The 22279-nt window shown below is 41.1% G+C and overlaps 1 protein-coding gene and 1 long non-coding RNA gene across 3 annotated transcripts in view; one reads left to right on the top strand and one right to left on the bottom strand.

Moving 5' to 3' along the window:
• The window catches only part of LOC133071613 (uncharacterized), a 352151-nt gene that overhangs the window by 89785 nt on the left and 240087 nt on the right, over nucleotides 1-22279 (bottom strand). The window contains exon 8 of the long non-coding RNA XR_009696472.1: nucleotides 22032-22184. This is a non-coding gene — a long non-coding RNA (uncharacterized LOC133071613). The remainder of the gene's footprint in view (nucleotides 1-22031; nucleotides 22185-22279) is intronic.
• SYNPO2 (synaptopodin 2) overlaps nucleotides 1-22279 on the top strand; it is a 200804-nt gene that overhangs the window by 85644 nt on the left and 92881 nt on the right. The gene's annotated exons all lie outside the window — the stretch shown is intronic.

Below are 22279 nucleotides of genomic sequence, written 5' to 3'. Positions count from 1 at the left end.
TAAACTGAGGACCGAGAGAAATTGTGGGTACAGCCACTGAGTGAGCACTTACTTCATCGCAGGCACATATTATTGACTTGCCTTGTGACAATGTATTTTGTCCCGTCATATGAAAAGGGAAATTAAAGCGAGGACATACTTGAAAGTCAGGTAGAGAATAAGAGTTAAACATGTCAGAATGAATTCAGTTATTTCCTTTGATTCTAAGAAAGAAGCACTTCTATACCACCTTTAATGAGAGAGTCATTCTCATCCTGAAGTCAGATATTTTCCACAAGGCATCCTGGGCAGAGGTCTATCCTATCAGATGATCACAGTGAGTATGCAGACAGTAGTTTCTGTCCTACAAAAGCATATTTTCATCTAGGAACAACTAAGCTTTAATCCTATCTACAATTTCAAAGATGGGGTAATTCATTTAAGTGCATATTCACACACGTTAGCAGACTAAGAAATCATTTTGCCTGACTTACTGATGTATATTATTTGTAATTGCTATTTCAATGCTTAATATATCTACAATAATAAGGACAGCTTATCAATTTGGATTTTCATGTCTTTAGACCTGGTCCCAAAACTTATTTTTAAGTTTTGCATCTTTACGTTTCTTTAAACACCAGATTTTACTTATTCTATTAATTGATCAAATACACACAGAAATGAGGATCAACCAACTTTTAAAGATTAGTATTATTAGTATGTTGTTATAATTTATTCTATGATCTATAAAACCTTTATTGCAGGGGTATATCCCCAGACCCACTGACCTAACAACTTGCATTAAGCTTTTAACAAAGGTCTGGAAAACCTGTTATTCATCTTTGAGTACTGCCTGCAGGTGGAGGCAGTAGCATAGAGGTTGGAGCTGTCCTGGAGACATTCCATCCTTGAAATGGGACTCCTGCTCAGCCACGGGCTGGGCGAGGCGTGGCTCTCACTGAGCGGGGAATGCCAGTTCTCGGGATATGCATGGCCTGTGCTTAGGAGGAGGACTTCCCATGAAAACCATCCCCTAGGTTTTTTGACTCTTCTCAACCTAACTCTAGAATATGGAGCAAGTGACAATGAAAGTCTGTTAGGGATAAATTGGAGGCAAGGGAAAAAAAAGAAAATCACCTGAGGAAACCTTCAGATTTTATGTATTAGGGTTCCATTCTTATTCTCTTTCTCCTTCCCACCCTTCTTTCCTCCCTCTCTCCATCATCTCTATTTGCATTTCCTTCTTCCTTCCTCTCTCCCATTTGATTTTTCATTAATCTTTGTTAGTTTTTCATGAAGAAGATCTGTGGTAAAGCCATTCATTTACTCACTCAACAGACAGTAGCTACTCTCTGTTAGACACTGGGCTAGAGGTACATATGCTTTTCCAAATAAGGAAATTCCTTCCTTTAGGGGACTCATAGTCCAAATGGGTCACAGACAAGAAAATTAACCTTTATGGCAGAATGGTGCCCCAGGTGCTAGCTGGGACTTTCTAACCCCTTGAGATCTGGTGAAGATTAGAAGCATGTGATTCCCTTGTCATGTCCATCTGAAGGCCAAAGAATGCGCCAAGAGTCCCAAAGGCCCCCAAATGCTCCAAAAGAGCATGTGCAGTGGACTGTGCTCTGATTTCCTGCCTTCTGATGTACTCTGCATCTTGTAGCAGTTTCTTTCTCTCTGTCCTGACATAAACCCAAGCTTGGGTCGCAATTCCTTCTCTTCTCGTCTCCCTCTCCCTATCTGCCTCTCCTCCTCCCACACAAAGCCATCATGAAAACAAAACTGATAATATGTTTCAAAACTTGAACTGAGAGTTTTGGGGTCGTGGGAGAACGCAGCAGTAAACCTCAAATGGCACAGGGCACATTCCTGTCGTGGGCCTGCCGGTCCCCCAGCACCGGAACGAACGTCCCCTGTCTGTTTCACCCCGCGCAGGGCCGCACTCCGGCCGCCTTCTCCCGCCCCGCGCTCCCCACTCCCCCGCAGGCCGCCCCTGCCGAGCTCTCCCGCCCGGACACTCCGACTCTGCGGTGCTCTTGCTGTCTGTTGTGCAGAGTCGTTCTGCTCCTTGCAGGCAGGTCAAATCCGGGCAGTTTGCTCCTACCTAAATCCACCCTGATGCTCAGGCTGGGGGCTTTTCATGGTAGCAAATCCACTCTCTGTTCTTCTTACAGAAGGCAGTTGTGGTTGCACAGTTTCCCCCTCCTTCCCATGCACTGATTCACTTAGACATCCTTTCAGCAGCATTTGCTGGACGTCTGCTATGTATCAGGTACCATTTTAGATCCTAGGAATGAAAGTGTGTAAAAGAGAGGCACGGAGGTCCTGTCCTCTGTGGATTTACGTTCCTGGCGGTATGACAGGATGCTATGAAGAGAGGGGGTGGGATTACAGATCAGAAGACGCCAGTGTGGCAGGACAAGCTGGGTTGATCTAGGTGGATCCTAGGATGGCGGCTCAGACAGAGGGACTGGGTGACAAGGCTGTGAAGTTCTCCGCCAGCCATTCAGGCTGCTGGTATGAAAAGGGAAACAGAAAACGTGGTTTCTTTACATCATCTCTCCCTCTCGCTCCCATACCTCGATACTCAAGCAGTATGTTTCAGGCAGGGAGAAAAGGCGGACTGTTTGCGTTTCAGGGTGGAGTCGACAGCTAGGACAGGCCTGCATTGGTCTCTCTCGCCAGAGGCTAGGTCCCTGGAGCACAGCTCCCTCCTTACCTGGGCAGACCCTGGGTAAGGGGGGAACTTCTCTGCAGTCTCCCCCCTACAAGGGGAGCCAGGGTATGACTGGAAGGTCGGGTCATAAAAGAGCTGTGGGATTTAGGATTGGACCCCAGGGCTGCTGCTGGGTCACATGGAACATTTATGCAAAACTTCAAAAAAAAAAAAAAAAATTGCCACTTCTTCTGGGATGATACAACCCAAATATAGGGGGCAGGGCTTGGAAAATGAACCATCTCCCCAAACAGTTCCCTTTGGGCAGGGTGCAATCTGAACAAACGGTGGCCTGCTTTGTCCTGGGTTGTTCAGATTCTGTAAATTTATAAATGGATGAAGTTCTTCTAGGACCTGAGTCCACTGATGTAGTGGAAGAGTGGGTCCTTCCTTACAAGGCTCTAAATGATTAGTTAGTAACATGGAAGTGTTTAAGGATCTGTACCTCGCAATGGATACATCTTTTTCCTCCTTCTTATCCACTTATTTAAAAATAACAGTAACAATGGGTAGCTTTACTGAGCATGCTTGATAGCTTTCAGACACTGTGTTATATTGTTTACAAAGATTAAGTCAATGAATTCTTAGACTAACCCTGTAATTTAGGTGGGTATTATTAATCCCGTTTAATGTTGAACTAGTAAGTGGTTTCTAACTTAGAGCCCATTTTAACTCTCATTTTATCCTGGCTCTTCCTTTTTTCCTCCTTTCCTTTCCTCTTTTTCTTCTCTCTCTCTCTATCCTCTCACTCTCCCTCTCTCTCTCCGGGGGACAAAAATCTTTCAGAGGAACCATATGAATAAGGTATTCCTTGAGTTTCCTGATACCTCAACAATTGACCTTTCAGCTTTAACATTCCTAGACACTGGGCTTTCTAAACAAATAGCTTCTGTTTGTTGTTTGCTCCCCTTTGGGTTTGCTTCAAAGCCGGGATTCTGAAAATCCTGGCTGCAGGGTTTCCACACCTAACCCTTGAAGGGTGGTAATGCATTTCAGCACACAAACAAGAAAACACACCTCCGCTCTGTCCTCAGCCTGAGGCTCTGTGGCTTCTCTGGCCAGTCCAACTAAGGGCGGAGTGGGGAACCCTCCCATCCAGGGTCATTTCTGGAGAACCATTTGCCATCTGGGAAAAATGAGTATAGAATAGTTATATTCATTTTCTACCTTTCTTTGATAGTTTCTGTACAAAGAACTTCCATGCTTTTCTCCATGTTTTTGGTGTGAGTGTGAGTGACAGTGCTCGGTTCTGTCCAGATTTTTGTGACCCCACGGACTGTAGCCGCCAGGCTTCCCTGTTCATGGAGTTTTCCAGGCAGTAATACTGGAGTGGGTTGCCATTTCCTACTCCAGGGGGTCTTCCTAACCCAGGGATTGAACCTACATCTCTTACGTCTCCTCCTTTGGCAGGCAAGGTTTTTTTTGTTTTTTGTTTTTAATAAATCATCACACCACCTCTATATAATTCTGTTAGTGATTAGCCATCTCCTCAAGAAATCATAAGATATATAGCATTTTAAGTAAAGCTTATAACACCGGAGCCTCTGTGGTGGTATTCCCTTTGACTTGGCTTTGAAAAACTTTCTACTTTACAAGAAATATAGAGTCTACTTAAAACGTAGACCTCTCTATATACCTTTAACTTTCTTAGAGAATGTGACATAATGAGGATAAACAGCTAATCCATAAAATGTCTAATTTTGGTGGAAAATATGTAACATCCAATATATTAACATCCAAATAAGATAGCTTAATGTTCTTGGTTATTGGTTTCCAGAGACTGTTGAACATTTCCTTGTTTGGCCTTGGAGGAATTTGCTCGGGATTTCAGCCTGGCCCTTGCTGAAAGACTGCAGATTTAGAACAAAGCAAGCTGGCTAAGAACAAAGCAACTAGTGAAAATGAAAGTAAGAGATCTTGAGCCCAAGGCTTAGTATGTGTTCTTTAAAGAAGGAAGAAATTGCCGCAGGGGTCAGGAGAAAGTCACTGGTGGCTCCTGAACTTACTAAAGTCACTCAGACCTCCTGTTCCAGATAGATAAACAATGACCAGAAATGAAACGTTTCACTGTGAGAGTTACAGCAGCGTCCTGGCTTCACTGAGATGTCTCTTCTATCAGAGGTTATTTCACCATTGGGCATACAACCATGTCCCCTGATGCTGACATTCCTAAATCAGTAGGGAAAGTGAATGACAGACTTTCCAGATTGAAGCCCAGACTTTGGAAGATCACAGCTAAGAAAGCATGCTTAGCCAGTTCTGGCCTCATTTAGTAACATTTCTAACCAAGGTCCAGTGCTGGAGAGAAGGAAAGGGACCAGGTTTATATGAGTTTGCTGAGGTTAAAAGAGTAGTGTCAGGACTTGCCTGGTGGTCTAGCGGCGGGTGCTCGGGTTCAGTCCCTGGTTAGGGTACTAGAGCTGGCACAGCCAAAAAAAAAAAAAAAAAGAGCAGTGTCTTCTACTTAGTCCTAGGGTTAGTTTAGGAAACGACAGGGTCCTACTTTCAAAGATCATGAAATATATATTGATTTGCCACAGGTAGAGAATTTAAAGCTTCAAATATTTGACGTTAGCAGGGAACTCTGCTCAGCGTTACATGGCAGCCTGGATGGGAGTGGACTTTGGGGGAGAAGGGATACATATATATGTATGGCTGAGTCCCTTTTCTGTCTACCTGAAACTATCACAAGATTGTTAATTGGTCACACTCCAATACAACATAAAAAGTTTAAAAAAGAAAACAAAAACCAAATATGTGATATTTCTGGGTTTATTTTCTCCTCTGGGTTTGATCCCTGGGTGGGGAATATCCTGTGGAGAAGGCAATGACAACCCACTCCAGTACTCTTGCCTGGGAAATCCCATGGATGAAGGAGCCTGGTGGGCTATGGTCCCCAGGGTCACAAAGAGTCAGACATGACTGAGTGACTTCACTTTCACTTTCACCCTTTGAAACTTTTGCAGAGACAAGATCAATATCATTTGAATACTACTGCATTTCCAAGTTAGTATTCCCAGACCTTTGTGGCAAAATAAAAAAGTGAAGAGTGAGAGGAATAAGGAGACTACTCTTCTGCTTATAGTTTAACTTCTATCCATTTGAGAGAATCCAGTTAACTTTCCAGGATGGTTAAAAAGAGGGGCTTGGCTCATTAGTTGACCTCAAGGGCCCGTGCACCTCTTAAATTCATTGCTAATATGAACACAACACTCTATCTCTGATAGGCTACCACAATTTTAGTATCTCCTATGCTACAGAGGTAAACTTTAGACCAAGGTCCCAATGTAGTATTATCTTCACTTTTCTGTTATATTAAATTGAAATGTAAGTCCCTGAATTGCTGGGTAGATAGCTCATTGTACTTTGAAAACATTCTATATGGCTACAAAAATGCATGAGGCCAAAAAAAATTTTTTGTACTGTCTTTTAAACCACTTACATGTGTCATGTTTAAAATGGAAAATGCAGTTATATGGAATAAACAGTTCTCTCCAGATTGTATTAAAAGCTTTATGTGATCAACTAATAGTGCTTTTACTGCCCTCTACTGCCTTGAGGAGAACACGGGATTTGGAAAGCCTAGACTTAGATCTGAGTGGGGAAGGTCAGCTTTTCATTTATGGTCATTGTTACTAATGCTCGCTGGCATATTCCAAGCGTAACACTACCTAACTTAGAAAATCCCAACAATGGAGTAGGCAATGGCTTGAAACCAAACAAGCACTGTGTTCTTGTGAGTCAGTATTTTCTAAAGTCTTCTCAGGTTTTATTAAGTTCTGGGTGTTCTTTCTTCAAGATTACTAATACCTGGAAGTAGCTGTTTATTTAGAAGTGGATTACAGGGTGTTTTTTAAAAACAGATCAGTTATCTTTTAAAACATGAAAAAATTAGTAGAAATGGCAACAGAAGTGATTCACTAATAGATGAAAACTTTCTGTGTGAGTGAAGCGTAATAGAATTGCTTTGTGGTGATGTTCTATTGTTTGCATCTTAATATTGGGTGCGTAACATAAGAAAAACTATGAGTGATTTTTATAGTTTCAATTATACCATCATTACTTTTAATTAACAATATTAGGTGACATTTCTGTTCATTCTCTAGGGCCTCTGTTTAATAATGATAACAAAAGATAACACTGACATTCATGCAGTTTCCTGGAGATGTGCTTGTAATTGTATTCATTACTCACCTAACGGAAGCATTTACCTGAAATCTCATCACCCCTGAGATATAAATTATCAGCGGATTTCATTCACTTAACAATTATATGTCAAATGTCTACCATGTACCAGGCACAGACTCTTGGATGAGTAAATTGAATTTCTGACTTGAGGTGGTCAACAGTTTAGTGAAAGCAAAGTGTGTTATTGAGACATTTCCACAGACTGCGCTTCTGTCTGTGTCAGCCTGGAGTTCCAGAGTTTCATTACTTCCCATCAGGATCCAGGGCACGAGTGACTAATTCTGTCGTGCAGTACTCCCCACTAAAAACTCCTTGTTTTTCACTAAGAAAAACAAGAATGGATTTTGCATCTTCATTTTTTTTAACCTTATTTTTTTCACTTCATTCTTATTCCTTTTAATAACTTGATACCTCCTTTGGAGAAGATGTATGCATGCATCTATCCTAACTCACCAAACACAAATGTCTTTGTAAATAATAAACAGATAAATATACTTCTCAGTGCAGATAACCTTATTCTATTGTTATAAGTTGAGAGGAGTTGTAGTAGAAAACCGACCCTGCTATATCCAATTACTGCCAAAACAGAGAGCTACAGATCCAACATTCCAGAACCAAGGTAAATGATTTTGGTAAATGATTCTGACATTTAACTGGCTGGGAGTCAATAAACCTATTTAGCAAGTTAGTTTATTTGGTTACCATGAGTGTGTTTTGAAAACACAAGGAATACTGAAGTGGCTTTGCTTAAATCTTCAAATGCCATATAAGGAATACTCAGGAATACATATAATACTCAGAAATACATATAAGGGAAACATATAAGGAATATTCAGGCTACATATAAGGAATACTCAGGAATACATATAATACTCAGAAATACATATAAGGGAAACATATAAGGAATATTCAGGCTACATATAAGGAATACTCAGGAATACATATAATACTCAGAAATACATATAAGGAATACATGTAAGGAATACTCAGAAATACATATAAGGAATACTCAGGCTCCATGTTGAATACTTAGATAAATCTTTCCCTTTTGTTATGGTTAAGGTAGGCATTTAGTTATCCTGGCTTCAAAAGATCTCCAGGATTGAGCTGATGAGGTCACACTGTAAGACGTGCAATGGGGGCCTTGGGTACCTTTCCATATTTATGACCTCTGAATGACAACCCCAGACTTCTTGAGCATCTTAGCCAAGCCCGGCCTGTCTCTATATTTGGCCACCTGTTTCTCCCAGTGTGGACACACAGTGGCCCTCTATCTGGGAGACTTCTTTCGGTCTCTCTCACCCTGCAGTCAGCACGGTTCTTCAGCTAGCTGAATCACAGGAACACAGAGGGAAGTGTACTGTTTACCTGCTGTTGATTGGCACTTACCAAATACCCAGTTGATGTAAACCAGTCTAAACTAAGGAATATTTTACGAGCAAGTTCTGTACATTGTTTTTATAAAAAAGAAACATTGTGAAATTTTAGGGGGCAATAATGAATCACCCCTTTTAATTTCTGAACCAATTAAGAGATGGACCAGAGTAAGATGGAGCTAGAAAAAAAAAATCAGTTTAATTATTGGTAAAGCTGGCCTGGAGAACATGGTTTGAGCCACATTGGACTTTCTATAGGTTCCCTTCATCTTGGAAGTATGTGCAAGTGCAGAGAAATCTGTTCTACCTAGAAGAGTTACAGGTGCTCTTTTGTCTCCTTGCCAATAATGAATGAATGAAGCAACCAATCAAAAAAGTTATTTCTGCTTTCCTCAGAGGAACTTGCATACAAATTCCAGAGTACATGGAATCTTTTAATTTGTTTTGATTCTCAGTGACCCCTTGCCTCTCTGGACTTGCTGGCTACTATCTCAGCACTCTCAGAGGAGGCAGAAAGCTGCAGTGGCTTTCAGGCTGAGCACCTCTGGTGCCAGGGAGAGGTCCTGTTAGCTCCTTTCCCACTTCCTCCTCTGCCTTCATCTTAAAATACAGCATGTCGTTTTCTGGTGGGAAGGTGGATACATTTGATTTCTGAGATCTGCTCAGCGCCTCAGGCCAGCTGTTTTGGCTCAAGTAGGATTAATTTAAACACCAGCTCTGGTTTAGTAGCTTATTAATCAATCAACAGATGTTTATTGTGTGCCTTTTAAGCAAAGCAAAGAAAAATGTAAAACAAATCCATGACTCTTAAGAACTGGGAGGCACATCCTGCTGATGGTTATGTTATGCCAGTGTTTCAAGACAGCAGAGGACTGAAATGCCTAACTTGCACAGTCTACCTTCCTTTTAGGCTTTAATTTCAGATTATCAATTTTAGTCACAGTAAATGTAGAGTGGAAAATCTGACGTTGACCTGAGGCTAATAGTACTTCCTTTTAGGGAACTAACATGTTTTAAGTTAGGCTAATACAGCACTTCCTTTAGGAAATTAAGATTTATTACATTAAAGTTAATTGGCCTCTGGTGATGGGCCTCCTGACTCACCCGTTCGTTTACAGACAAGAAAGCTGGCAACAAGAGCAGAAGCCCGGCTGACCCTACTGGGGGAAAGTTTGCTTACTTCCCAGATCCTGAAGCATAAGGGAGCCACTGTCCGTGAGCACAGCCCATTCAAACCAGTAAGAGAAAGGACTGGCTATCACTAACTTTACAATTCAATGACCTTCCTCCTTGGAAAAACGATGGCTCGTAGCTTTCAGGCTCTTGACCAATCAGGTTAGCTCCCTTTCCAGGGGAAAAGTGACAGGAGACATCTAGAAGTGTCATATTGTTCCACCTGAGGGGGGAATGAAATTTCCCTCTTTTAAGAAAGAATGAAAAGGGGAATGAAGTACCAAATTATTCTACAGGGGCAGACTTCACAGCGCAGTCCCAGTGATCATCACAGTGCTCTGCAGATTGCCCTGAACACAGCTGCACATATATATGTACAACACTATTTAATTTCTTAAGAAATTCTGATATAAGAATTATCTTAGCTTCTGATGGAGACCCTCATCAGAACAAAGAAGACAGAATAATAGTTACCATTCATACAGAAAGAGATATGAGCCTACAAACAAAATCTGATGTCCTTATGTTTCCCATTTGGGAAAATAAAACCTTTTATTAATTTTTTTCTTCCCCCTCCCCCTCTCAAAATGTGGGAGCTAATTTGAAATAACCCATAAGGAAGCCTAGCAAATCTGTCTCTTGTGTTTGATTCCAATTTCTTTCCATCACTGTAGCATTCCTCTCCTAGGGTTGTTGTCAGGTTTAAAGAGGTGTCATCCTTGAAAATGTTTCACCTATTACCAAACATTTTAAGTCATATATCTCTGGTTTTGTATCCTGGCTCTCTCTTCTCCTAGCTCTGTGACCTTGGCAAAGCCACTACAGTCTCTCTGAGGCTGAGTTTATTTTTCATCTCGGAGTGAGTGCTTATTAATCTCAGTGCCTTCCCTTCAAACATTAGAAATGAATTAGATATCATAGAATTAGAAATATATATTTTGTAGGCTTGGTCATTCTTGCTTGACGCCTGCTTTGCCTCCATGTCTACACCATTATTTTTTGCAGGTAGCAAATGTAGCAGAAAATATTTGAATGTTTGAGTGAAATAGTTATGGATTTGAATTTCTGTTCTGCTGTTCATGAGCTGTGTGACCATGGGTAAATGATTCAGAAGATCACATCTTTTTTACTGTGCTAAAAGATGTTATCACAGTGAGAAGAGAGACCTATATTCAGACTCATATCTGAAAGAAGAGAATTATAGTACCACTATCAGACTTTTTCCTCCTTTTTAGAAAGTAGTTTATACATTAGAGAAGTTTCATGTCTTCAATGAGTCATTCACTTGTAAGGCATACCCGTGCACTATGTTTGTGCACACGCACACACCACACTCACAGAGAGGTCAGCTTCCTTCCATATTTCTTTGGGAAAGCCCCAGCACGGTGCCAGTGATAACTGGCAATTTCTGTTATTGTGATGAGTGAGGATGGGTGAATCCTTATGCCTGTCAGCTTTGGCCAACCACCAAAAAGATTTCCCTTCATCAGACTGTAAATATGTGTCCTGCCAAGTACTTTCCACTGAATTTTTTAAGCTTCACGTTTGTCATTGGAAACTTACCGCCATGTATGCTGAGTTATTTACTGAACTCAGAGTATTATTGGACAAATGCCCGTTCATATCCAAGAAATTCCCTCCTTATAAAAGAACCCACCCTAAATATCCACATTTTCCCCTCCCTTTCTTCATTTTATTTTTTTAAACAAAGTTTTTAATTTTAATTAGGATCAGAACTAAAAGAAACCTAGTTTTGTCCTGAAGTTACATAAAAGTTGTATTGATTACACCCATCACTGGTCTCTGAACTTATAAGATAAAAGAACCATACTGAAATAAGCAATCTGCCATCACTCAGACAAAATAAAAATTCTGTGTTGATCTGTTTTCCCAGAAAGGGAAGGCAGGTGTTAAGATTCCCGTTTTACAGCTGAGGACACTGAGACACAGCCAGCCACTGGCTTATCTAGGTCACCTGATCTACACTATGGAAAGGAAAATGGAGAATCCAAGTTAAAGTCCAACTCAGTAATTATCATATTTGATCTAAAAAGACAGGCATTTGGCAGCACTTCCAGGGTTTTAGCACCCAAGGGGATGATAGCAGCAGCCCTGGGGCAGCTTTTCTCGGTGGGATGGGATGGGAGAGGCTCACACGGGTGCTGAATCATAAGCATTCTCATGCACTCAATTCCATTCTTAGGCACCGAGGTGGACTTTTTAAGAGCCAAGTTGTATAACAGATTCTTTTACTATGAATATTCAGTCCATCCATAACTCCCTTCCCCATCCTTGGCCCTCGGCCCAACAAACACCCAGCCCCAGAATACTGTGCCCAACAGTGGACCGCTTGCCAGATTAGGATTGACTTCCCCTATAGTGCCCTCATCCATAGTTATGACTTCGACTCCCACACCCATCCCAGACAAATACGTTTAGCTCTGATCCTCTTATTCACCTTCTAGTCCCACCTCAACAATTCAACTGATTTTAAAACATGCCTCAGCTTGAATACTTGCTAACAACATACTCAAATATAATCAGTGTCATTACTGAAACATCTTGGAAAGAGAGCTGGGATTTTAGGGTTCTCTCCCCACTGTATTGATTCCCCTTCCTAGATTTCTTTGCTTCTACCAATGACACCACCATACTTACAAATTTGCAGTCGTTATTGATTTCTGCTTCTCTATAAACCCAGTCTGTCACTGAGTCTACAGTTTTGCTTTATATGGTATTTCTTATCACCTTCCTTTGGGTTATTATAAAGTCCAGTTCAGGCTCTCATCACTTCAAACGTGCACAACTCTACTGGTTTCTCAGTTTCTCTCTCTTCGGTCTTTTCCTCTCCAGTCCATCCTGCATGAGTAATAACTTCTCATCACTATTGGGTTATATGCAAATGCCTCATCCCGAATTTAAAATTGCCTTTCATGTGGTTTCACCTCACTGTTGTTGCTTAGTTGCTAACTTGTGTTCAACTCTTTGCAACCCCACGAACAGCAGCACGCCTGAGCTTGCTCAAACTCATGTCCACTGAGTCTGTGATGCCATCCAATCATCTCATACTCTGTTGCCGCTTTCTTCTCTTATCCTCAACGTTTCCCAGCATCAGGGTCTTTTCCAATGAGTCACCTCTTCGCATCAAGTGGCCAAAGTATTGGAGCCTCAGCTTCAGCATCAGTCCTTCCAATGAATATTTACGGTTGATTTCCTTCAGGATTGACTGGTTTTATCTCCTTGTAGTGCAAGGGACTCTCAAGAGTCTTCTCCAGCACCAAAGTTCAAGAGCATCAATTCTTTGGAGCTCAACCTTCTTTATGATCCAAGTCTCATATCCATACATGACTACTGGAAAAACCATAGCTTTGACTATATGGATCTTTGTTGGCAAAGCGATGTCTCTGCTTTTGAATACACTGTCTAGGTTTGTCATAGCTTTTCTTCCAAGGAACAAATGTCTTTTAATTTCATGGTTGCAGTCACCATACTCACTGATTTTGGAGCCCAAGAAAATGAAATCTGACACTGTTTCCACATTTTCCCCATCTATTTGCCATGAAGTGATGGGACCAGATGCCATGATCTTAGTTGTTTTGAATGTTGAGTTTTAACCTAGCTTTTTCACTTTCCTCTTTCACTTTTATGAAGAGGCTCTTTAGTTCCTCTTCACTCTCTGCCATTAGAGTGGTGTCATCTGCATATCTGAGGTTGTTGATATTTCTCCCGGCAATCTTGATTCCAGCTTGTTCTTTCATCCAGCCCAGCATTTCACATGATGTAGTCTGCATATATGTTAAATAAGCAGGGTCACTATATACAGGCTTGAGGTACTCGTCTTCCAATTTTGAACCAGTCTGTTGTTCCATGTCTGGTTCTAACTATTGCTTCTTGTCCTGCATACAGGTTTCTCAGGAGGCAGGTAATGTGGTTTAGTATTCATGTCTCTTTAAGAACATTCCACAGTTTGTTGTGATCCACACAGTCAAAGGCTTTAGTACTGTCTATGAAGCAGAAGTAGATGTTTGGTTTTTTTTTTTTTTTTTATAAATTCCCTTACTTTTTCTATGATCCAACGGATGTTGGCAATTTGATCTCTGGTTCCTCTACCTTTTCTAAATTCATTTTGTACATCTGGAAGTTCTTGGTTCATGTACTGCTAAAGCCTAGCTTGAAGGATTTTGAGCATCATCTTGCTGGCATGTGAAATGAGTGCAACTGTAAGGTAATTTGAACATTCACATCACTAATTCACCTTTATTTTCTTTCTTTTTTTTTTTTTTCATTTATTTTTATTAGTTGGAGGCTAATTACTTCACAACATTGCAGTGGGTTTTGTCATACATTGACATGAATCAGCCATGGAGTTACATGTATTCCCCATCCCGATCCCCCCTCCCACCTCCCTCTCCACCCGATTCCTCTGGGTCTTCCCAGTGTACCAGGCCCGAGCACTTGTCTCATGCATCCCACCTGGGCTGGTGATCTGTTTCACTATAGATAATATGCATGCTGTTCTTTCGAAACATCCCACCCTTGCCTTCACCCACAGAGTCTAAAAGTCTGTTTTGTACATCTGTGTCTCTTTTTCTGTTTTGCATATAGGGTTATCATTACCATCTTTCTAAATTCCATATATATGTGTTAGTATGCTGTAATGTTCTTTATCTTTCTGGCTTACTTCACTCTGTATAATGGGCTCCAGTTTCATCCATCTCATTAGAACTGATTCAAATGAATTCTTTTTAACGGCTGAGTAATATTCCATGGTGTATATGTACCACAGCTTCCTTATCCATTCGTCTGCTGATGGGCATCTAGGTTGCTTCCATGTCCTGGCTATTATAAACAGTGCTGCGATGAACATTGGGGTGCACGTGTCTCTTTCAGATCTGGTTTCCTCAGTGTGTATGCCCAGGAGTGGGATTGCTGGGTCATATGGCAGTTCTATTTCCAGTTTTTTAAGAAATCTCCACACTGTTCTCCATAGTGGCTGTACTAGTTTGCATTCCCACCAACAGTGTAAGAGGGTTCCCTTTTCTCCACACCCTCTCCAGCATTTATTGCTTGTAGACTTTTGGATAGCAGCCATCCTGACTGGTGTGTAATGGTACCTCATTGTGGTTTTGATTTGCATTTCTCTGATAATGAGTGATGTTGAGCATCTTTTCATGTGTTTGTTAGCCATCTGCATGTCTTCTTTGGAGAAATGTCTGTTTAGTTCTTTGGCCCATTTTTTGATTGGGTCATTGATTTTTCTGGAATTGAGCTTCAGGAGTTGCTTGTATATTTTTGAGATTAGTCCTTTGTCTGTTTCTTCATTTGCTATTATTTTCTCTCAATCTGAGGGCTGTCTTTTCACCTTACTTATAGTTTCCTTTGTTGTGCAAAAGCTTTTAAGTTTCATTAGGTCCCATTTGTTTATTTTTGCTTTTATTTCCAATATTCTGGGACGTGGGTCATAGAGGATCTTGCTGTGATTCATGTCGGAGAGTGTTTTGCCTATGTTCTTCTCTAGGAGTTTTATAGTTTCTGGTCTTACATTTAGATCTTTAATCCATTTTGAGTTTATTTTTGTGTATGGTGTTAGAAAGTGTTCTAGTTTCATTCTTTTACAAGTGGTTGACCAGTTTTCCCAGCACCACTTGTTAAAGAGGTTGTCTTTTTTCCATTGTATATCCTTGCCTCCTTTGTCGAAGATAAGGTGTCCATAGGTTCATGGATTTATCTCTGGGCTTTCTATTCTGTTCCATTGATCTATATTTCTGTCTTTGTGCCAGTACCATACTGTCTTGATGACTGTGCCTTTGTAGTAGAGCCTGAAGTCAGGCAGGTTGATTCCTCCAGTTCCAGTCTTCTTTCTCAAGATTACTTTGGCTATTCGAGGTTTGTTATATTTCCATACAAATTGTGAAATTATTTGTTCTAGTTCTGTGAAAAATACCGTTGGTAGCTTGATAGGGATTGCATTGAATCTATAGATTGCTTTGGGTAGAATAGCCATTTTGACAATATTGATTCTTCCAATCCATGAACACGGTATGTTTCTCCATCTGTTTGTGTCCTCTTTGATTTCTTTCATCAGTGTTTAATAGTTTTCTATGTATAGGTATTTTGTTTCTTTAGGTAGATATACTCCTAAGTATTTTATTCTTTTTGTTGCAATGGTAATTCACCTTTATTTTCAGTGACCTTTCAAACATACCCTCCCACCCTTGTGAGGTCAAACTCTGCACCTCTCAAGAATACACTATGCTTTTTCCTACCGCTGTTCTACCATACTTACCTTATGAGTCACAGATAGCCCAGCTACATGGTTAAAGGAGCTGGACAAAGAACTGCACGTGGAAGGATAAATAATTTGGGAGATAGATTCCCACATCTTTCTAGCACTAGTACTAGATTGAAGCTGAAGCTCCAACACTCTGGCCACCTAATGTGAAGAGCCAAATAATTAGAAAAGACCCTGATATTGGGAAAGATTGAAGGCAAAAGAAGAAAAGGGCAGCTGAGGATGAGATGGTTGAATGGTGTCACTGACTCAGTGGACATGAATTTGAGCAAACTGTGGAAGATAGTGAAGGGCAGAGAAGCCTGGCATGCTGTAGTCCATGGAGTCACATAGAGTCGGACATGACTCAGCAATTGAACAACAAGTACTGAAAGGAAGAAAGTGTAACAAGAAGAATGGAGTCTGGGACAGATATGAGAAGAGAAAATTGGGGGTAGTCTGGGGCAAGAAGTTCCTTTCAGAAAGAGCCAGACTTCAAGGGTGGGGATGGACTAGTATATGGATGACAGACAGATATGCAGAATCCAAGACAACCATTCTGAGAAACCTAGTTATACAGACAGTTCTAGGGATAGCTATTATCTCATAGTAGAGTCTAAACGTTCAAGTGAAATAAGATTTCCATCCTGGGAAAAGGAGGATGCATGACAAGGGCAAGAAGAGAGTCCCATTGTAGAAGAGCCGGTGAGTCACAACGAGGAAGACAAGCAGGAATATAGTTACAGGATTGTTTCTGTAGAACAAGGCAGAAGCTTGTCAAAACTGAGTCACCCAATCAAAACCTACCAGCAAGTAACCCAGTCTTGTGCCTCTGAAACTCAAGGCTAGGAATATGTGTTTCAGAGCCCGAGAGTGAATCTACCATGGTAAATGACTTTGGACTTGAATTTTCTTCTCTTGCCACCAGACTTATGATCCCACACAAGTTGCTTAGCTTAGCTTTTGTGAGCCTTGATTTCTTTATATAATTTGTGTGTTAATTGCAAATGGGTTGCCACTTGCTTCTCCAGGAGATCTTCTTGACCCAGGGATCAAACCCGGGTCTCCCACATTGCAGGCAGATTCTTTGCCATCTGAGCTACCAGGGAACTTGGGAAAATAATATTTTACAGATTTGGTATGATGATTAAATAAAGTGCCTGCTATGGCACCTATCATTTAATAACAGGCTTGCTGCCCACTGTCAGAGCTGCTGAAACCGCACATGCCCAAGCAAAGGACTGACCTACTGGCTGAGTTGGTGCTAAGCCTGTAGGAGGGATCTAGCCAATCCAGAGGATGGAGAAGAAAGAGCCCAGAAGCAAGAAGCCAGGAAAGGCCACATGCTGGGATGTTTCCCTTCCCCATTCTCCTCTCATTTCTACCAATCCTGAACATGACTCATTCTCAACACAAGCCCTCATTTTCTGAGAAGCCAACTCAGTTCTAAGGACTCCTTTGTTCTTTTCGTCCCTTTTCAGGCTTCTTGCTGTACTTGACCCTGTGTACTGCTACAGTCCCAGTGTCGACATTTCAGTTAATCCCTGAGGTTCGTGTATTGCTGTTTGCAGCCTTGCAAAGACTTCCGTTCGGGAGTTCTGCAAAGCTGGTTTGAGGTAGTGGGTCACCGGCCAAGTGAGTGAACCCAGGAAATCAGCCCGAATTGTTGTCCAGCATACCTCTGATGATGTCAAGTTGTTGCTGCATGGATATTTCATGGCAATTATATGCTGTTGTGGAATTTGAGGATTGGGAATTTTCTAAATTCTCCAGATGAATTCCTGAGTAACATCAGTGGCCTGTAATATGATGATTTATTGATTTTTAGTTTCCTCTTATTCTTTAGTCAGATTTAGTCATTTAAATTTCAAGAGTTTTTATGAATGAGCTGAGTTTCTTTTCTCTTGGTTCCCTGAAAATTTAGCCCAAACTTGCCTTCCGAACAAGTATTCAACCTGCAGTTGTTGAATTAATTCAATGACTACATCTTGTTACCATTTTAATTTTTGTAATTATAGACAGTCATTTACTTCAATTGTCCACTTACACCTGACATAAAATATGAAATTTTCCCTAGCATGGTAAACAGGGAAGTAAAATACAAAAGAATTTGGTGTAATACTCATTTTTTTAAACAAGAAAAGAACTACAGACCATTTGTAAGGAAATTTACATTATCTTGTTCTGTTTACAGACTGTATCTGTCTTCCAGTAGATTTTCCACTCGTTCTAATGACTTGCTGAAATGGAAAAATACTCAACCTCCTTTACAAAGTAATGATTATGAGTACCCAACCACATCTCCCTGCTTCCAGATTATGTTTCTTTTCACTTTAATTTTTAAAGAATGTTCTTTTACTTTGGAAAACGATGGCAGGACTTTATGGCTAATTACGGGTACAAATATATCACACTAATTACCCCAGACCTGACACCACACACATACACACATTTAGCCCATCCACTGAAAAGTGGCTATAATGTTTTTATGTATAGGGCTCTAACATTTTTCATTTTGTCCAACTTATTGTTTTACCCTGGGCAGTGACTTTGAAGTGAATTGCATTTTTTCCAGTACTACGTCCCATTGTGCACACAGTCACACAACATTTCCAATGCCATCACTCTAAGTCAGACTTTCACCGTTTTATACCTGGGCTAACTTGATAGTCTTCCAGAGGCTATTTTGTATTGGTCACTTTCCCTCTTAAATATTTTGTGCTTGCAGCCATAAAACCCCTCCCTCCCCTCAGCAGAAATAAAAATGCCTCTCCAGTATAGTCCCAGCCTCCCGTCAAGACTTGTCTACTGCCTCTCACCCCCCGACCCCTCGTCCCCTGCAGCAACAGCCTTCTGCCGGCCTCGCGTCCGCTCAGCGCGGGTTGTGCTCTCCCACCTCCGTAGCTTTGTCCCTGTCCCGCCTGCCACAGTCTCTCTTCCCACCTCTACCTAAATTTTATGTACACCTAAGACCTGCACCAAATGTTTGCTCCATAAACCCTTTCCTGAAAAAATTACCTAAAACCCCACCCTTAACTCTATACCAGAAGTACATATTACTACACGTGTGTCTAGTAGTCAACTATTTACTTTCTTATTTTGTGGTTGCTTACACACATCATTTTTTCCTAGATTGTATGCACTCTGTGGGCAAGGACTGTGTCTGGCCCATCTTTGCATCCCCATATTGTTTACTTCAGTGCTTTTCCTATAATATGTGCTCTGTAAATATTTGTTCACTGGATGAACATTCACTTATCTATACAATATTTTCAGCACAATCATGGGGCATATCAATAGAGAAATCTATTGAGGGGCATACAAATCAGGCCTCAAAAGTTCATGTAACTATGAACTACAGTTTGAGCAATTTCATAAATTATAATCTCTTGATAAAATGACAGATGCCAATATGAAAACACAAAGTGGAAAAGAAATTTTTTCTGCATTTACTCGGCATACTTGAGCTAGAACAGTGGCTGTTTCATGATGCTGAGTCCCTTGGTCGGGTACTTAATCTGTATCACATGTTATCAAGAGAGGGGATTGAAGTCCAACTATTATTCATCCACACCTGTATGATCTCAACTTAAACACTACAGAGGGAAAAAACTTCCAGTGATTGAGAAATAAAGCTGTACACATTTTATGTTCTATTCTGTTTTTAAGTGAACTTAAAGGCAAAGCTTCCTGGATGAAAACAAATCTTACTAATTTTATTAATGATGGCTCCTACTAGGAATGAGATGCATGTACAGTGTATTAAACCTTCCGTTTCTGGAAATTTTTAATGCTTTTTAGTGTATTTCTCTTTGGGGGCCCATTCAGACCTTATATCTTCCTGAGAAAAAAAATTGCAATTATATCTTATATATAATATATATGACATGTATATATATTAATAAATCATTTTCCTTACAACGTTGTTATTCTGTCTATGCTCCCTAGTCTTTTTTCCAGACCATTCCTTAGCCGCAAACTTCCATTTTTTGGCTGATTTCCTGATAGAGTCTAACCACACTCATTCACATGCCCACACTCCTAGACTTGTGTTTGCTTGGTGAGCTCTGCCCATTTCCTTCCCTGGCCTCTGTCCCCCAGGAGCTGTGGGATCGCAGTGATTCACACCTCTTCCTCTTCTCCCCTCTTCCGGCACACACACTTGGTGTCATCCCAGAATGTCAGAATCAGACGGGACTCATTTTATAGGGAAGCATTTGGACTGAGAGCCATATATGATTTCACTGAAGAAGAAAAAGAACGTCACCAGTGGGTGTCATCCTCACCGCTCAGACTACCTGTCCTGGCCACGGAATAATGTAGCTGGAAAGGAAAGATGCATAGACTATCTGATCACGTGGTTTTCAAATTTAGATTTATAAAGTGAATCCAAGTGGGCTTGCTATTGCCTAAAGAAGGAGGGGAAAAAGGACTCTGCATCCTGGCACTAGCCTGTGGGCACACCCATGTAGCAGTCTTTAAACCACTAACCTGAGCTCAATGTCACAGTTTGCAGATGAGGAAGCTGAGCCCAGAAAGTTTAAGTGACCCTCATGGTCACATAACCAGCGTGCAGAGCTGATTCCAGATCCCAAGTTACTAAGCACAGTGTTCTTTCCCAGGCCTTCTCATTGCACCAGATAACTGATGAATTAAGAGCTCGTTTCTACTCACTGGACCAGCCCAGTTCACCTCTGTGCCCAGTCGAAGAGCAGTGTATGAGAACTGTTATCCCACTCAAAAATCATTCATTATTGAAGGATTTTCATGATGAACAGAAATCACCCCAAATACCAGAACCACAAGGGACAGTGCCGCTTGCGTTTTTAGCTGCCACCGCCCCCCCCCCCCCCCCCGCCCTGTTCCAGGAGGGCTCTCTAGCTGAGTGGCCAAATACCCCATAACCGACCTGCCTCTTAAGTCCAGCCCAGAACAGCCCAACACATCCTGAGTCTGCTCATCCCTTCGAGGGTGGTCTCTTCCTTTTTCCATCAACAACTTGGGACGCTAACCATAGGCATTAGAGGGCCTTGATGGTGGCCAATGAGAGCAGAGTCCCCACAGAGCTGCCATTATAGGCCCTCCACAGCGGTACCCTCCTCCACAAGCCACCCTGTGATTAATGCAATCATCCTAATTGTTGGCCTCCTTTTTGAGATTCTTGGCCACACGGGGAAAAGTTGAATGTTTTCCCTGAATGCATTCTTTCCAAACAACTGTGTGTCCTTAGTTGTGGAACATGATGTCATGAGTTCTGATGAGGGGGTTGCCCTTGAGAAGCTGAAGATTGTCCCCGAAGGCCTAACAGAGCCAGTTCAGCTCACATCCCACAAATGCATCCCTGTGGCCACACATGTGCAGACAGTTACTCTAAAATTAACAAAACAAGCTTGTGGCTCTTTTATGATTAACAAAACAAGCTTGTGGCTCTTGCTTTTGTACTTTTTATTCTATACCTTTTGAGAGAATATTGGGAAATAAAATCTTCCTTTTCCCTCATTCTCTTCAGACTTGGCATACAATAATTTTTGTTGTTGTTGTTTTCCTGGTCAGAAGTTAATACTAAGTCAGACAAGTCTGATGAGAAACTCTGTTTCCATCCAGAAAAAAGACAGCTGTTTGTTCTCAAGCCAGACCACTTGAGGGCAGTATAGCCTTAGAAGTGTGTTTTGACCCACATACTCCGCCTAAGAAGAAAACGGACAATGTGGAGTTTATATATACACTACTCTATTGGAATTCAAGAAATAAACTGTAAACAATAAGAAACACTCCCTGGGAGTCATATCAGATTTTAAAATGAAGGAATAAATGTCTAACTTTAAATGCACTTACATAATTTTTTTATATAATTGTTTGAGGCAGGCACAATATAAGCCACTCATTTGAGGGAGATTTAAAATTGGAGTGTTAGTTAAAAAATAAAGAAGAAGAAAGGACTAGGACAGCATAAAAACAAAACAAGTTAAACTTAAAATATATTAACCTGGGAACAAAATCAGGATATGTTTTCAGGTCCTTGTGATCCTCTTGGAGGACACAGTTTTTCACAACTAATATGTCCTTATTATAACTGTTTTTAACCTGGGCAGAAATGCTGCTTCTCTGCCTTTCTTTGGTACTCTGGGAGTAAATCTGGGATGGGCAAGTGAAGATAAAGGAAGGAGGCTTACGAGGAGAGGGGGGAGAAGGAGGAAGGCATTGTATTCTGTCGTTGGAGAATCGCGGACTATGAATTCTGGGGAAGTGTCTGCACTGACCCAAATCACAGGGAGGCATGTTGACTCCACTCATCCCCCACCTCTCCCCCATACACTGTACGTACCTTTTGGTAGTTTTCACAGGATGTTAATAGACAAGTTGCAGTCGATGTTTACTTTCTCTTTCCAAATATCAGTGCGTAACAGAGCCCAATGTTTGTCTGCCGAAGCCCATCTGGAAGGAATTCTGTGTTCCTTGCTCTGCTCTTCTTTATGGGCTACAGGAAGAACACGATAGTTTTTGAATGCATTTCCAAGATTATTCAGAGACCAAATGTACTTTCAGCACAACTCTTTGAGTCTGATCATGAGG

The sequence above is a fragment of the Dama dama genome, chromosome 17, assembly GCF_033118175.1.
Source record: "Dama dama isolate Ldn47 chromosome 17, ASM3311817v1, whole genome shotgun sequence".
In the NCBI taxonomy this organism is placed as follows: domain Eukaryota; kingdom Metazoa; phylum Chordata; class Mammalia; order Artiodactyla; family Cervidae; genus Dama; species Dama dama.
Note: the sequence above shows the minus strand (reverse complement) of the source record. Positions and strands in the feature narration are given on the sequence as shown.